This window comes from Protopterus annectens, chromosome 1.part2 (genome assembly GCF_019279795.1).
Source record: "Protopterus annectens isolate FY-2018-M chromosome 1.part2, PAN1.0, whole genome shotgun sequence".
In the NCBI taxonomy this organism is placed as follows: Eukaryota; Metazoa; Chordata; order Ceratodontiformes; family Protopteridae; genus Protopterus; species Protopterus annectens.
Window position 1 is genome coordinate 309,235,565 of NC_056727.1, and position 16,896 is coordinate 309,252,460.

General features: G+C 41.8%; 1 protein-coding gene across 2 annotated transcripts in view; it reads right to left on the minus strand.

Moving 5' to 3' along the window:
- Positions 1-16,896, minus strand: part of NDUFAF5 (NADH:ubiquinone oxidoreductase complex assembly factor 5) — a 658,571-nt gene that overhangs the window by 240,274 nt on the left and 401,401 nt on the right. The gene's annotated exons all lie outside the window — the stretch shown is intronic.

A 16,896-nucleotide genomic window follows, 5' to 3' on the forward strand; every position in this document is an offset into this window, starting at 1 on the left:
CAGGCTTGTTGGCTGTTGGTGAAGCACCCTCCAAGAGGAAAAAAACGCTGAGAGAAGAAGGGAGCCACTTTTGAGATTTTAAGTATTTTTTCTCTGTTTATTTGCTAAGTTTTTCTGCATAGCTGCCTAGCTTGAGCATTTTCTGGCTTGTTAAACTTGATTTCTGTATTAGTAGCTGTATTTAGAGCACAACCAAAAGCTGTTTGCTGAATTTCCTGTTTGCACTTAATTTTAAATTGTTTTTTCTTAAAACTTGCATATTTTCTGTCCTTGACCTAGCACTCTTGTGTGGGGTCATTTACTGCACTGTTATAACTTGATATTACTTGTGAACCTCTGCTATCTCTGTAAAAACAAAAAAAAATCTTGCTTTTTCCCACTTTTCTGAGAGTTAAAAAGTTCAGTTACAGGCTTGCTGTTCTAGAACTGATTGAAAGTTTCTGTGAGGCCATTTTGCTTGGGCTGAAGGAGGGTCTCTGTGTTCATCAGTGGCAGTGACTAACATTGAGCAGCTTCCCTGCCCCGTGAGAGGTGGTTACTGACTTGAAACTGTAGTTTTATTGGCCACTAGGGGTCATTTCCATAACTCCTTCATCTTCCTCTCTTAAAACCTAGTTGCCTCGTGGTTTGAGCGTCTTTTCAGGCTTGTTGGCTGTTGGTGAAGCACCTCCAAGAGGAAAAAACGCTGAGAGAAGAAGGAGCCACTTTTGAGATTTTAAGTATTTTTTCTCTGTTTATTTGCTAAGTTTTTCTGCATAGCTGCCTAGCTTGAGCATTTCCTGGCTTGTTAAACTTGATTTCTGTATTAGTAGCTGTATTTAGAGCACAACCAAAAGCTGTTTGCTGAATTTCCTGTTTGCACTTAATTTTAAATCGTTTTTTCTTAAAACTTGCATATTTTCTGTCCTTGACCTAGCACTCTTGTGTGGGGTCATTTACTGCACTGTTATAACTTGATATTACTTGTGAACCTCTGCTATCTCTGTAAAAAACAAAAACAAAAAAAAATCTTGCTTTTTTCCCACTTTTCTGAGAGTTAAAAAAGTTCAGTTACAGGCTTGCTGTTCCTGAACTGTTTGAAAGTTTCTGTGAGGCCATTTTTGCTTGGGCTGAAGGAGGGTCTCTGTGTTCATCAGTGGCAGTGACTAACATTGAGCAGCTTCCCTGCCCCCCAGAGAGGTGGTTACTGACTTGAAACTGTAGTTTTATTGGCCACTAGGGGTCATTTCCATAACTCCTTCATCTTCCTCTCTTAAAACCTAGTTGCCTCGTGGTTTGAGCATCTTTTCAGGCTTGTTGGCTGTTGGTGAAGCACCCTCCAAGAGGTAAAAACGCTGAGAGAAGAAGGAGCCACTTTTGAGATTTTAAGTATTTTTTCTCTGTTTATTTGCTAAGTTTTTCTGCATAGCTGCCTAGCTTGAGCATTTTCTGGCTTGTTAAACTTGATTTCTGTATTAGTAGCTGTATTTAGAGCACAACCAAAAGCTGTTTGCTGAATTTCCTGTTTGCACTTAATTTTAAATCGTTTTTTCTTAAAACTTGCATATTTTCTGTCCTTGACCTAGCACTCTTGTGTGGGGTCATTTACTGCACTGTTATAACTTGATATTACTTGTGAACCTCTGCTATCTCTGTAAAAACAAAAACAAAAAAATCTTGCTTTTTTCCACTTTTCTGAGAGTTAAAAAGTTCAGTTACAGGCTTGCTGTTCCTGAACTGTTTGAAAGTTTCTGTGAGGCCATTTTGCTTGGGCTGAAGGAGGGTCTCTGTGTTCATCAGTGGCAGTGACTAACATTGAGCAGCTTCCCTGCCCCTGTAGAGGTGGTTACTGACTTGAAACTGTAGTTTTATTGGCCACTAGGGGTCATTTCCATAACTCCTTCATCTTCCTCTCTTAAAACCTAGTTGCCTCGTGGTTTGAGCATCTTTTCAGGCTTGTTGGCTGTTGGTGAAGCACCCTCCAAGAGGAAAAACGCTGAGAGAAGAAGGGAGCCACTTTTGAGATTTTAAGTATTTTTCTCTGTTTATTTGCTAAGTTTTTCTGCATAGCTGCCTAGCTTGAGCATTTTCTGGCTTGTTAAACTTGATTTCTGTATTAGTAGCTGTATTTAGAGCACAACCAAAAGCTGTTTGCTGAATTTCCTGTTTGCACTTAATTTTAAATCGTTTTTTCTTAAAACTTGCATATTTTCTGTCCTTGACCTAGCACTCTTGTGTGGGGTCATTTACTGCACTGTTATAACTTGATATTACTTGTGAACCTCTGCTATCTCTGTAAAAACAAAACAAAAAAAATCTTGCTTTTTTCCCACTTTTCTGAGAGTTAAAAAAGTTCAGTTACAGGCTTGCTGTTCCTGAACTGTTTGAAAGTTTCTGTGAGGCCATTTTTGCTTGGGCTGAAGGAGGGTCTCTGTGTTCATCAGTGGCAGTGACTAACATTGAGCAGCTTCCCTGCCCCCGTAGAGGTGGTTACTGACTTGAAACTGTAGTTTTATTGGCCACTAGGGGTCATTTCCATAACTCCTTCATCTTCCTCTCTTAAAACCTAGTTGCCTCGTGGTTTGAGCATCTTTTCAGGCTTGTTGGCTGTTGGTGAAGCACCCTCCAAGAGGAATAAACGCTGAGAGAAGAAGGAGCCACTTTTGAGATTTTAAGTATTTTTTCTCTGTTTATTTGCTAAGTTTTTCTGCATAGCTGCCTAGCTTGAGCATTTTCTGGCTTGTTAAACTTGATTTCTGTATTAGTAGCTGTATTTAGAGCACAACCAAAAGCTGTTTGCTGAATTTCCTGTTTGCACTTAATTTTAAATCGTTTTTTCTTAAAACTTGCATATTTTCTGTCCTTGACCTAGCACTCTTGTGTGGGGTCATTTACTGCACTGTTATAACTTGATATTACTTGTGAACCTCTGCTATCTCTGTAAAAACAAAACAAAAAAAATCTTGCTTTTTTCCCACTTTTCTGAGAGTTAAAAGTTCAGTTACAGGCTTGCTGTTCCTGAACTGTTTGAAAGTTTCTGTGAGGCCATTTTTGCTTGGGCTGAAGGAGGGTCTCTGTGTTCATCAGTGGCAGTGACTAACATTGAGCAGCTTCCTGCCCCCATAGAGGTGGTTACTGACTTGAAACTGTAGTTTTATTGGCCACTAGGGTCATTTCCATAACTCCTTCATTTGTCCTCAGAGGAGTGGTTTAAGGCAGTAACTTGTAGTTTATTGGCCATTTTGGGTCATTTCCTGTCTTTTCCAGCCCCTGCTATAAAGCACGCTTTAGCGCAAGATTAGCCGATTTAGCCGATTTAGCTGAGTTGCTACCGCTGCACACTAGGGCAGCGCCGGTTAAGCAGGTTTAAACTATTCGGGCTACCTAAAGTCCACTCTTCAAATTTTCCCTTAAAACTACCTTCCTCGAACTATACTACTGATCTAATCAGCGTATCCTATAATTAAAAAGATCATCTCTACTTGACTCCAAGTAGACTATTCTCTATCTGTTAAACATAGCACTTGCTCCTACAGTACTTATTACCTTGATACGGCACTCTTGTCATAGATAGTACCCCAAAAAGGCAACCCCCCCATTTCTCGGTCACCCACGTCCCCCAGAATCTTTTTTAAAGTTTTTTTTGTCTATTCCTTCTAGCATGTCGAGGGATCAGTTGCTAGTGTCCTCTCCTGCTCAGCTGGTGAACCTGGGAATATTGAGGCAATGTTACAATTGCCTCATGTACACAGACAACCCTCTCCTCCTCCCACAAAACACAAATACATGCGAGAGATGCAACTATACGGCCAAACTGGAGGCTGAGCTCCCTCAACATAGGACTGGCAAGACCAGTCAGGAGGAGAAGGTTACCACACACATTATAGACCCAGTCTCACATAGTACCATTACAACCTCAAATCATACACATAAACACACAAAGACATACTCGGAGGCTCTGATCAAAAATCTACCAAAACAGCAGAGGCCACCAAAGCAGACACCCAAACAACCACCACCTCAGAACACAACACCTGCAACACATAGACCTCACAGTCAGAGTGTCCAACAGTCACAGCCCTTAAGGCCAAACACAATGCCAGACACACTAGTCATTGGTGACTCCATAGTCAGACACACTGACGCCCCGCCACCAGACTGAGTAAGGAGAAGGTCACAGTAAGCTGCCTGTCGGGCGCTAGAATCCGCCACATAACGCAAGCACTCAGGTCTCTCAACAGCAGGTACAAATATGACTCAGTCATTGTCCACGCTGGTGTAAACGACCTGAGATGTACTTCCTTGGACTACATGAAAAGAGACATTGAGGAGCTCTCTGATTATGTAGCCCAGGCAGGTATGACCCTGACCTTGAGCAGTATCCTACCTTCACCAAGAATGATGCCACAATACAGAGATAAGATGATCATCTTTAACAATTGGCTTAAACACTGGTGTCATTCAAAGGGGATCCAGTGTCTGTCTGCCTGGGATGACATGCTGGACAAGCCATGCTTCTCAAGGGACGGCTAGCACCGGTCACGCTTGGGATTCCGGATATTGGCAAAGGCTCTTGCCACGCGCATAGTGCCTTATTTAGGCAAGGCTCAAATTCTAAACCTACCACCCTAGAACACAAAAAAGGAAAAAACTAAGGGTAATGCTGCTCAATGCCAGAAGTCTAAATCTCAAAATGCACGCACTCGAGGCCCTTCTCAGTATGGAGAACATCGATGTCTGTGCTGTGACAGAAACCTGGTTCAAGGCTCCTGAGAGCACCCCAGCTATCAGGTTTTACCTCATATCATGCGTTCCGCCCCAAAATCCGGACAATACCAAGAAAGGAGGGGGTATCCATATTCATCAAGGACACCCACACCTCAAGACTGGTGGCAACGACGATGCATCGGAGACCATCCAGGTGCAATTAACCATAGGCAAGACTGCTCTGCAAATTGTAGCATGTTACAGGCCACCCTCACAAACTCAGGAACCTCACATGGCCTTCCTGAAAACACTAGAGGGGATAAATGTATCACCAAACACCATCATACTAGGTGACTTCAATTACCCTAATATAGACTGGGAACACTACTCAAGCCCAAACACCCTAGCCCAAAAGTTCCTGGAATTCATAAACTCAAATGCCATGGAACAACTAGTCACCATCCCCACAAGAGGAGATAACATACTTGATCTCATCATCACGAACATGGGAGCACAATGTTCAACACCGGAGGTGTACCCCTCACTGGTGAGATCAGACCACAAACTAATCTCGCTGGAGGTCCTCATCCCACCCCACCTCAAATAAAAAGACCACAGTAAAGAACTTCTCAAAGCCGACTTCACACTTCTAAAGACTAGTGTGGTCTCCTTTAAGGCCCCCGAGCCGGCGGAAAACAGTACTCAAGCCGCTGAATCACTTACAAATGCCTTCTACCAGCACCTGCAGGACTGCATGGATAAGGCAATCCCAAGCAAAACAAAGACTCTTTGTACCAAAGGCAAGCCCAGTCTGGTGGACCCCAGCCATAAACAAACTCTACAACAAAAGGAGGAAGCTACTACAAGATAGAGCAAAATCCTTAAAAGGTAAGACACCCTTGATCACTATAAGTAAAAAACTAAGAGCTCTCATAAAATCATCCAAAGCAAATTTTGAGAGAAAAATAGCTAAAGACTCAAAAGACAATCATAAGGCCTTCTTTAGCTATGTTAGAAACCTGGGAGGAAACTCCCAGATATGCTCAGAGCTAGTTCAAAATGATGTGAAGATTACTGATCCTACAGACATTGCCAACATACTGGCTGACAGGTTCTGTGCAAACTTCTCCCCCCCCTCCCCCCCAAAAGGAGAGATATCTATACCAAACGATTGCAGCCCCCCAAACATCTCCAGCCCAAGTGAGAACTGCTCTTCCAAAGCAAAAACACAGCATCCATGGGACCTGATGGTGTCCCGGCTGTGTGCTCCATGAACTCAATGAGGAATTAAACCCACAGCTAGGACAGCTGTTTAATCAAAGTCTTACCTCTGGATACGCACTCCAGGAGTGGCGACTGCAACTGTGGTACCACTTCACAAAGGCGGTGCCTCCACCGACCCTGGAAATTACCGCCCATTAGCTTGACAAGCCTTATCTGCAAAGCCATGGATAGGATCATAATGGACCTCATAAATAAAGACATAGGAATTTGCAGACTTTGGATCCAACCCAGTTTGGCTTTGTCAAAGGCAGATCATGCCTTTTAAACTTGGTTGACTTTTTCGAAACAGTCACCAAAGCCATTGATGAGGGAAAGGCAGTCCATACAGCCTACCTCGATCTGGCTAAGGCCTTCGATACAATACCCCACTCGGGTATCATTGAAAAACTCATCAGCTTAAATGTCAACCCATACATCACAAGATGGGTTGCAAACTGGCTGAGTGACAGAACCCACAGGGTCAGAGTTGCTGGCGCCATGTCAGACTCAAAGCCTGTCACAAGTGGTGTCCCACAGGGCTCAGTCCTGGGCCCACTCTTGTTTGGCATCTACTTTTCCAAGTACAAGCAAACACAGGAGGGTTATGGCTGACAAAGTTTGCAGATGACTGCAAACTGGGCCATAGTAGAAAACACATCTGACACAGATATCCTTCAGAAGGGTCTCACAGAAATGGATAACTGGTGCCAGAGCCACGGCCTAAAGTTAAATGCCAAAAATGCATAGTCATACCCTTCGGGAAAAACAAGGTTACCCCTAGCTACCAAATAGGTGGCAATCCACTGAGCACAGAAGAAGTTATCAGGGACCTGGGGACCCAGGTTGATAGTAGTCTGTCATTCGACACCCATGTAGCTAAAGTAGTTAGGAAGACCTTCTACATTGCCCACCTTATCATGAAGGATTCTCATCTAGATCAAGGGAGGTCATAGTCTCCCTTTACTCATCACTCATCAGACCAATGATTGAGTACAATGCCCCATTCGGAATGTATCTGACCCGACACTTGCAGCAGCTGGAGAGGCCACAAAAGTTCCTCACCAAAAGGATAAAGGGTCTCAAAAATCTGTCCTATGCTGCCCGACTGAAAGAACTCCAGCTCTATTCAGTCGCCACCGCTTGCTCAGAGGTGACCTTTGCCTAACATACAAGGCCATGTCAAACCCAGATTTGATGAATATGCTTCACCTCAAAAAATCTAGATCCATCAGAACCACAAGGGCGGGAGACTTAAACCTTGACACGGCTATTAATAGGACGTGCTGGAGGGATAGATTCATCACCCAAAGACTCCCTATGCTGTGGAACAAAATCCCGGTACATGTGAGGCAGAGCACCTCGCTGGCCTTGTTCAAGAGAAATCTTGACCAATGGATGGGAGATCGCAGATATACCCCAGGGATTACGTGTCACTGCTCGACAGAGGCACAGCAAAATAATGGGTATAGTTCCCCATACTAAAGGGGTGGCGTAAGCCACAAAACGATGGGCTAGGCTTGTAAATGCCCTCGGGCAGATAGCCTAGTATGAACCTATGACATGTAGCTGGTGTCATTCTAGGGGGATCCAGTATGTGTCAGCTTGGGATGAGATGCCTGCCAAGCCTTCCTGCTCTGCCATGGATGGTTTGCACCTCTCTTAAAAAGGCTTTCACATTCTAGCTGAAGTTGTTGCTGCCCCACAGTGCCTTTATTAGGTGGAGTCTGTGTAACATTCCAACTTAGCAAACTGTAATTTGGAACACATTTAAATGGATCTGCTAAACACCAGGTGTCTAAATAAATACATGCCCGGAAATGAGGCTCTCCTGCAACTTGAACACATTCATGTGTGTGTAATTACAGAGAAATGTTTCAAAAGAATGAAAACACTATTTCTGGGTTTAGTGCCGATCACGTACTCAGATCTATTAGCAATTGTGGAAGAGTATCAGCATCTGTCAATGATATCACTGCTTCACTACAGATTCCACAGAACTCCTCCTACATATCCAAATTGTTCTAATAAAACATTAATTACCACTTAATAGCTAGCTACAGAACCCCATCTAAGCCTTGTTCTGTGCACAATGGCCATCTTAAAACCTTACCTAAAATCGCCATTAAACCTGAGGGACTTTGATTATCCATAAACAAACTGTCCACAGCATGCCCAATGCTTCCTTGACATCATCCTTCTATGGGTCCCAATACCTTTGAGCTTATGTTTACAAATATGGCCACTTCTTGCACATCTCCCTAGGTATCATCTTCCTTTGTTAAAACTGGTGTTACTTCCCCTGCAAATACATCTGTGTTTACGGAATTCTGAAAAGCAAATCTTCTTCAGTTACTTGACAACCAAAAAACAAATTCTGCTGTATCCTCCAACGATAAATTCCACTGCTAAAGCCAATGCCTTCGACTTTACTACCACTTAAATAGTAGTAGTAATAATCCAGTCCCTTTTTACACCAAATATAATGAGAAATTTAAAAACATCCCCCTGTGGCATAATACTTGCACAATTAAATTATACAACAAGAGAAAGAATTTACCTATTGCTTATGAGGAGTCTCATTCTACTTACCTTAACAACACGCTTAAACAAACTGGTAAAGAGCTTTAGAGAACCATTAGGAAACTCAACACTAACTGTGAACTTAAAATAGCCACTAAAACAAAAATAATGAAAAAAACTTTCTTTAGCTAGGTGAGGAAGTTAAGGACTAACTGCCAACAATGTTCAGAGCTAGTCCATAATAATACTGCCCATTCTTACTCAAACAAAAAAAGTTAATATCCTAGATGACACATTTACTACAAATTTTACTTCACACACAATTATCACTATTTCGCACTTTCCACAGTCACAGCCACTCTTGTTAACTAGTACAAAATGCAACCAACACATTTAATTATTATGAAACAAGTCCTGTCAGCCTTCTCAAAAAGCTAAGAGCACTTAATCCATGGGCTCAGATAACATACCATGCTGCCCAATTATGGGCATCACATAAGGTCTATATGAAACCTTACTTAAGTTCTTTAATCTAAGCCAAGCCTCACCACTGATAACATTACTGAAGCCTGAAAAATAGCCACTGCAATGCTATTGCACAAGGGTTGCAAAACAGTAGACCCTGGTAACTACACACCCACTAGCCTCATATGTTAAGCTATACAACGTATTATCTCAGATGTCATTAATCTGGACAAAGAAAATGCATTAACCCCGGACCCTCATTAAGTTGGCTCTGTCAAAGGAAAGTCCCGTTTCTTTCACTTCATTCACTTCCTTTAAAAAATCACAGAAGCAACAAATAACTATTATACAGTTCATAAAGCATATTTGTACCTGAACAATGCCTTTGAATCTATGAAAGATCCAAACCTTTTTGACCTTCTACTCCTTCACAGAAAAATCCTTCTTTAAATACCAGGTAAAAAGAACTAAATGCTCATCAACAAATAAGACAAATTGGTGTGACGGATTCAAATTACATTGTACTCCCCATGTCTTGAAACAAATATTTACAAAATGTCAAACAGTGTAGCACTCTTGCCACCTTCATAGTAAACATAGATAATTGGATGGGCAACCTCAAATTCTCGCTCTTCCATCTAGTTTGTGTTGCGCTCCTTAAGGCTGGAGGGAACGTCTAAATGTGGGTTAGTGGGTAGGCTTGTAATTGTCTACAGACTGATTGCCTAGTAATTATTTATGAACCTATGGATAATACATAAGGATATTTTTGAGGCATGCAATATGAGAAATAAATGGTTATATAGAAACTCATATGGTGTAGTACTATAGTATTTGTTAATGTGCAATACATCACTCATAATGTTGGGTGTGATCATGGAACAAAGCACAAGGAACTGACAGTAGCTCATCCAAGCCTAAAACACCTTTTTGTATACATCCACTTCAAATCCATACTGCGTTACGGCGTCCAGAACATTTTTGGGTCTAGCCTCTAAGTGACTTACCAAGCTGTGATGCCCCAGCACTGGCCCAGTAATCAAGGAGCCTCAATCCTCACCACTGGCAACAGTGGGGGACGTACACACTGGGAGGATGACAAGTACACGCACAGTAATGTGCAATTTTCCTTGAGAGCACACAGAGACCACAGTCAGTCTGGGGCTGGTTTCTCCCTCTTTCTCCAGATCCCCAAGAAGACTCCTCACTGGCACAGCTATACAGCTGAGATCTCAGCTGAGTGGCCAAGCCAAGATCTCTAGCATCTTCTCTGTCCAATTAGTGCTTCATGTCCCTGCCCAAGTAGCTGACACACACACTTTGAGATTTGATTTATACACACACACACACACATACCTGGGAAAGGTTGGCACAGATTTACTAGCTATGCACCCTTTTGCCCAGACTATAAGGTAGTTTGGACTGCCACCAGTCACTCCTTATCAGCTACTTTAAGGCCCTTAACAAAGGGTGTCCAACCTTACTGTGTAATATTGCTATTAATCCATATGGTAGTTTGACCAAGAGCAAAGCTATTAGGAGTGGCCTGCACAATGTCACCAAACCGATCTAGAAGTACCCTAAGAGCTTAAAACATGTCTCCCAAATATCAGCAACAATGAAAGGTTTAAATATATTTTAATAATAAATAAAACAAGAAAATACTCAGTAAATCATCACAGTAACTTCAGAGTTTAAAATCACAGGAAATATTTAAAACAACATGGCAGAACAGTCTCAAATAAATAAAGGAGACATCTAAGCTATACTTCACTATATTCCTAACTGTATCTAAGAGAAATTACTGTACCCTAGTTAACTTACTTAGAGAGTAAGGCAAGGCAGATGTGGTGATCGGGTTTCCCAGTCGATGTTGCCAGGTCAAAGACAAAATGTTTTACCTCTCTCAGAGTTCTTAAATTAACATCTCAAATACTGCTGCAGGGATACTTACAGCATGACAGCACTTGTCATCTGCCTATCCCAGGTGAAAACCATTGATGGAGCTGTAGCATTTAGCATCTATCTGTGAAATCACACAGACCTTAGATCTTTTGGCAAATGGTGGAAGTCAGAAAATAATTTGCATTCCTCCACATTTAAAGGCAATATAAAAAAACTTCAAGTTCTAGACATTATGTCTGCTACTGCACTGAAAATGAAAGATAACATCTCTTTTGTTTATGGTCCAGTTTTAAAGTAACTCAACCTCAACTATTCTTCTGAAGTTTCAGTCTCTCCTGTTAAAGTACACACATCTAAACTGTTACAATAGTGTATAAAATATCTCTTTACCACATGTCTATACAATATGACATACAGTTCTAATACATTTGTAACACAGGCATATGAATCATGTTGATATTCATAAATGACACAAAACCACTTATAAAATTCCAGAGAGCTGGGCTGGCAGTATCTCCTTCTGCAACACTTCTATATATATCATATTGATATTCACAAATAACATATAGTTATTTACAAAATTCCAGACAGCTGGGCTGGTAGTAGCTCTTCTTGTTACACAAGCTAATAACACCCACTATTAGAAAGTGCTACGAGTTATTAAACTGACACCAAGATTGTTAGTCTAGGATGTCCTACAGTGCAGAAATGTATCTTTGCCACTTACTTTTCATATTTTCAAATTTATGTTTATATTTGTATAACTGAGAGACCTACATGTTATTGAGGTGCATGGTGTGAAATACCTAGTGGGAGACAGGACAATTCACTGTCAATACTGGTTTATATCTTGCTAGACTGGAAATATTGCTAGGTGTTTTCTAGTAATTATGAAAATAAACAATAATCCCATACGTACTTAATACTTAAAAAATGAGCGACTTACTAACTGTTGTATGACATTAAGTGAAACCTTAGATGTTGCTGAAGAAAACGGTCTCAGATATTTGCAATATAAGTCACACATCTTGGGGGATATCCAATATTACTTGTTTGGCTAATTATACAATCAAGCATATGCTTTCATATTTCTGCAAATATCTCAATAAATATGGACTTACAGAGGAGTTTCTTATAGTCATGTGAAAGCTTATTTCTGGTAACAAAATATTCTAATAATATGTGCCTAGGTTGTACAGTTTTCAATATATGAAACTTTGTGAAAGTTTACAAAAATATAATTTTGGGTTTTCTGCATTATAATACATTACAGTATTTAAAAAAGACAATGCTCAGACTATCATCACTTTAAAGAATACTTCTTACTGATAACATTGTTATTTGCTCAGTTTAATAGCTTTTATTGTTCATAAAACATTTACATTTGTTTATCTTATGCTTTTTAAGTTTATTTTTTTCAAAAAAATGGTCTGGAAAGCAAGATGTGTGTAGGCTGCTAGAGGTCTGACATTCCACACCACATAGATGTCAATGAGATAAAGAACATACAAGTAAAAAAAAAAAAAAAAAAGCTTGCTTATGGATCGCTGAAAGATAATGACATTATTATACGTGCTACTGACTATTATTCAATCTGCTTTAGAAACAGTTTGATCAAATAAAATAGCATTAACTGTTCTCCCTAAAGCCATACAAGCAACTGAAAAGTGCATCTACATCTGTACATATTCATGTGACAACTGGACAGCCCACCAGGATGTAAAACGTGGCCTCAGAAGGACTCAATGTAGCGTGGGTGTGCAAGCTATAAACAAAGAATAAGGAAATACCTTTGGACATTCTTTTGTGGGCCATTATGGCAGGAAAATGTCTTACTACAGTCATTGAGACAGAGATGAAGGCTGGGAAAAAATTACCAAAAATTCAGGCCTTTTATAGCCTTTAATAGAGCAATGAAATCTGTTCCTGACTTATTAGTCCCAACTCTTGCACATCCAGTTTAAATGGACACCTATTAGCGATGTTTCATGCAGATCTCTGTTGTCTCTGGAGAGGCAAACAAAGTATAAAAGGATAAAGCATAAAGTACAGTTTTGTACCTACCATAAATGTAGATGTTCGAGTGTTCACCCTGCTGCAGTCATCACACTTGGGTTATTCTGCCGCCTGGCGGTCCCGCAGTCGGCCAGAGTTCCAAAGTCTTGGTCCGGCGTCGGTTGCTGTCGCTTCCTCCCTGACGTCAGTGCACCAGGGGTATACAAGAGGCATCCGACGCCATTTTCTTCAGTTTTTCTTGCCCCAGATGTCAGGTGCCCCCAATAGGTAGGCAATACATATTGCTATATAAAAATATACAAGTAAAAATAAAACAATACATTCAGTCACAAGCAAATACACCACAGAGGTTGTATAGGATAGAAAGGTATGGATAAGTCCAGCGGGGATGGAGGGAGGGTAACCTGGACTGCAGCAGGATGAACACTTGAACATCTACATTTATGGCAGGTACAAAACTGTACTATGTTCATCGTGTTACCCTGCTGCAGTCATCACACTTGGGTTGAATCCCAAAGCTAAGGATGGGTGGTGGAGTTAAACAGGGTTAGAAGAAGCTAGTAGGCCCTGCAAAACTGCAGTGGCAAAGCCAGCTCTAGTCTTAGAATATAGAGGTAAGTGATAGTGTTTGGTGAAGGTGTGCACTGAACTCCAAGTTGCAGTTTCCAGAATATCCTTGGTTGGCACCCCCCTGAGAAAGGCTGCTGATGTAGCTGTAGCCCTGGTGGGGTGGGGCCTAATGCTAGCAGGTACCGGTTTCCCATGATGAGTGTAGCAGAAACGTATGCAATGTCCTATCCATTTTGAAATGGTCTGTTTTGAGATAGCTTTTCCTTGTGATCCTGCAGCATAGGCTACAAAGAGCTGGTCAGAGTTTCTGAAAGCCTTAGTTTTATCCAAGTAGTAACGTAATTGTCTGTGAATGTCCAAAGAGTGCAGGAGTCTTTCTCCTTTGTTCTGGGGATTTGGAAAAAAGGTGGGCAAATGAATGGTTTGTTTAGGGCCACACTGGATACCACCTTTGGCATGAAGGAAGGGTTAGTTCACAGAGAAACTCTGTCTTGATGAAAAATGAGGAAAGGCTCCACTGCCATTAGTGCCTGTAGCTCTGAGACTCTTCTAGCTGAAGTTATTGCTAGCAGCAGGGCAGTTTTCCATGAAAGAAACTTTAAATCAGCTGATATTGCTGAGGCATGGATCTTAATAGATGAAAAGGAAAGTCCTTTGTGCAACATCTCAGTTAAATATTGTAGAATCTGCGGAATGTTTGGATCAAGGGGATTTTGGCCTTTAGCCTGGTTCCAGGCGCAAAATCTTTTCCATTTGTCTGAATAGGTTTTCCTGGTGATGGGCCTCCTGGCCTCCAGAATGACATCCATAACAGCTTTGGATAGAGGTGTTGGTTGATTGTTTAGGTAATTTGCCATGCAGCCAGGTTTAAAGTCTTGAGCTGGCTGTGCAGAATTTGATTGTCTCGCTGGGTGAGTAGGTCAGGAATTTGTGGTAAAATACATGGTGGGCCATGGGCCATGTTCTTTAGAATTGGATACCAGTGCTGGCGTGGCCAGTCTGGTGCAATGAGTATTATTTGTGGCCTCTCTAATCTGACTTTCAGCAGCACCTTTGCTAGAAGAGGCAGTGGAGGAAAGGCATACACTGTTAATGTTTTCCAACTGAATGAGAGGGCGTCCACTTTCCAAGCTTGTGGGTGGAATGTCCTTGTACAAAATTTTTGAAGTTGGTGGTTTTGGGGGTTGGCAAACAGATCTATGTCTGGGCGTCCCCATTTTTGAGTTGTCATTCCAAATACTTGTGGATCCAGTTTCCACTCGTGGGGATCCATGATGTTTCTGCTTAGGTCGTCTGCCAATGTGTTTTTCTTTCCTGGCAGGAATTGTGCTTGTAGTTGAACTTGGTAAGACAGTGCTGTGTTCCACAAGGTCATTGCTTGCCTGCATAGAGGGTAGGAATGTGTGCCCCCTTGCTTGTTGATGTACCACATTACTGTGATATTGTCTGTCTTTATTATTAGTTGTCCTGGGTGTAAGAGGTCCTTGAAAGCTGTTAGGGCATTCTGTACTGCTAGCATTTCCTTTTGATTGATATGCAGATGCCTTTGATCTGTAGTCCATTTGCCCTGACTGCAATGTCCTGCCATGTGTGCTCCCCAGGCATACTCCGATGCATCTGTTGTCATAGTTTGCCTGGCTGTGGGTAATGTGAAAGGCTGACCCTTGTTGAGGTGACATGCCTGTGCCCACCACAGAAACCCCTATTGAAGGCAGGGAATGAGTGGTATCATTGTTTCCAAGCTGTGGCTGTGCTGAGTCCATACGCTTTTCAGGTACCATTGTAATTTCCTCATATGCAGTTTTGCAAATGGTATTAGTAGTATGCAAGATGCCATGAATCCCAAGGCCTGCAGAATTTTTCTTGCAGGGAGTTGGGTCTTTGTTGCCATTATTTTGAAGTACTGAGTCGACTGTTGTTGCTTGTCTGGCATGAGATAAGCCATCTGGGCCGTTGTATTCAAGTTGGCACCCAGGGATATTATGTTTTGTGAAGGCACTAGTTTTGATTTCTTTTCGTTTACGGTGTACCCTAAGCAACTTAGAAGGTGTTCGACAAATGCCAGATGTTTTAAAAGAATGTCCTTGCTTTCTGCTTGAATAAGGCAGTCGTCCAGGTATGGATATATTTGAATTCCTCTTTGTCTGCAGTATGCAATTACTGGTGCCAGGCATTTTGTGAAGACCCTGGGTGCAGTAGATAAGCCAAAGGGCAGTGCAGAGAATTGATAATGGGTTGAACCTGCAATGAAGCGGAGGTATCTTCTGCAATTTTGCCTGATAGGGACATGCAGGTATGCCTCCTTGAGATCCAACGTTACTAGCCAAGTCTTCTTGCCCAGCATGGGAAGAAGCTGCTGTAGTGTTAGCATCTTGAATTTTGGTACTTGCAGATAGGTGTTCAGAACTGAAAGATCCAGAATGGGTCTCCATGCTTTGTCCTTTCTGGGGACTAGAAAGAGTCTTCAGTAAAATCCTTGTCCTTGCTCCTGTGTAGGTACCTGTTGAATGGCTCTCATGTCCATGAGAGCTGTAATTCGTTTTTGTGCCTCTGCCCATTGATTTGGTAGCAGGTTTGGCATTCCTTTTATCCTTGGCAAGGTATGAAAGTGGAATCTGTATCCTTGTGAGACCATGTTTAGGACCCATTTGTCTTTTGTGATGATGTGCCAGTTGTCTGCAAAAAGTGCTAATTTTCCTACCAAGGGAGCTGCCAAGACATATTTGCTTGGTAGTTGGAAAGTTGAGTCATTGTGTTTGTCTTCTGCTAGCTTGGGGCCTGTCTTCACCTCCTTTCTGGGTTGTGGCACCCCATTGGCAAGGTTTGTAAGGGCCTTGTGACTGACCTCTGCCCCTTGGGCATCTGTATTTGCCCCTCTGTGGTCTGTCAGAAGCTGGAAAGGACCAGTTTTCTGTTGGCCAATTTCTGCTGAAACGAGGGGGTTGTACCTGTAAAAAAATCCTTGACCGTCTGCATAGACTTTGCCTTATCCTCCATTTTCTTTAAAACCTCTTCTGCTTTGACACCAAATAAGACATCCTGCTGTAAAGGTGCATCCAATAATTTTGCTTTAACATGATCAGGTAGGGTTTGTTCTTTTAAACAAGCATGTCTGCGTATGACAGACCCAGTAACAGCTGCTCTACAGGAAGCTTCCAATGAATCAAATCCACATTCTAAAGTATGTTTTCCCACCTGTTCAGCTGCATGCAACAGATCCTGCATTTCCTTGAATTCAGCCTGTTCAGAATGCGTGCTCAGTTTTTGTTTTAATTGAGACATTAGGAATTGCTGATATTTCAGCATGTGAAACTGACAATTTAATGCTCTCATAGCCAGAGTAGCTGAGGTGTATATATCTTCTTTCCCCATCTATCTAGGGATCTGGAATCCCTTTCAGGGGGTACAGGATTTTTAGCCATAGAAGCTTTAGCCCCTTTGGTACCCTGGGAAATTGTTTCTGGGTCAGCC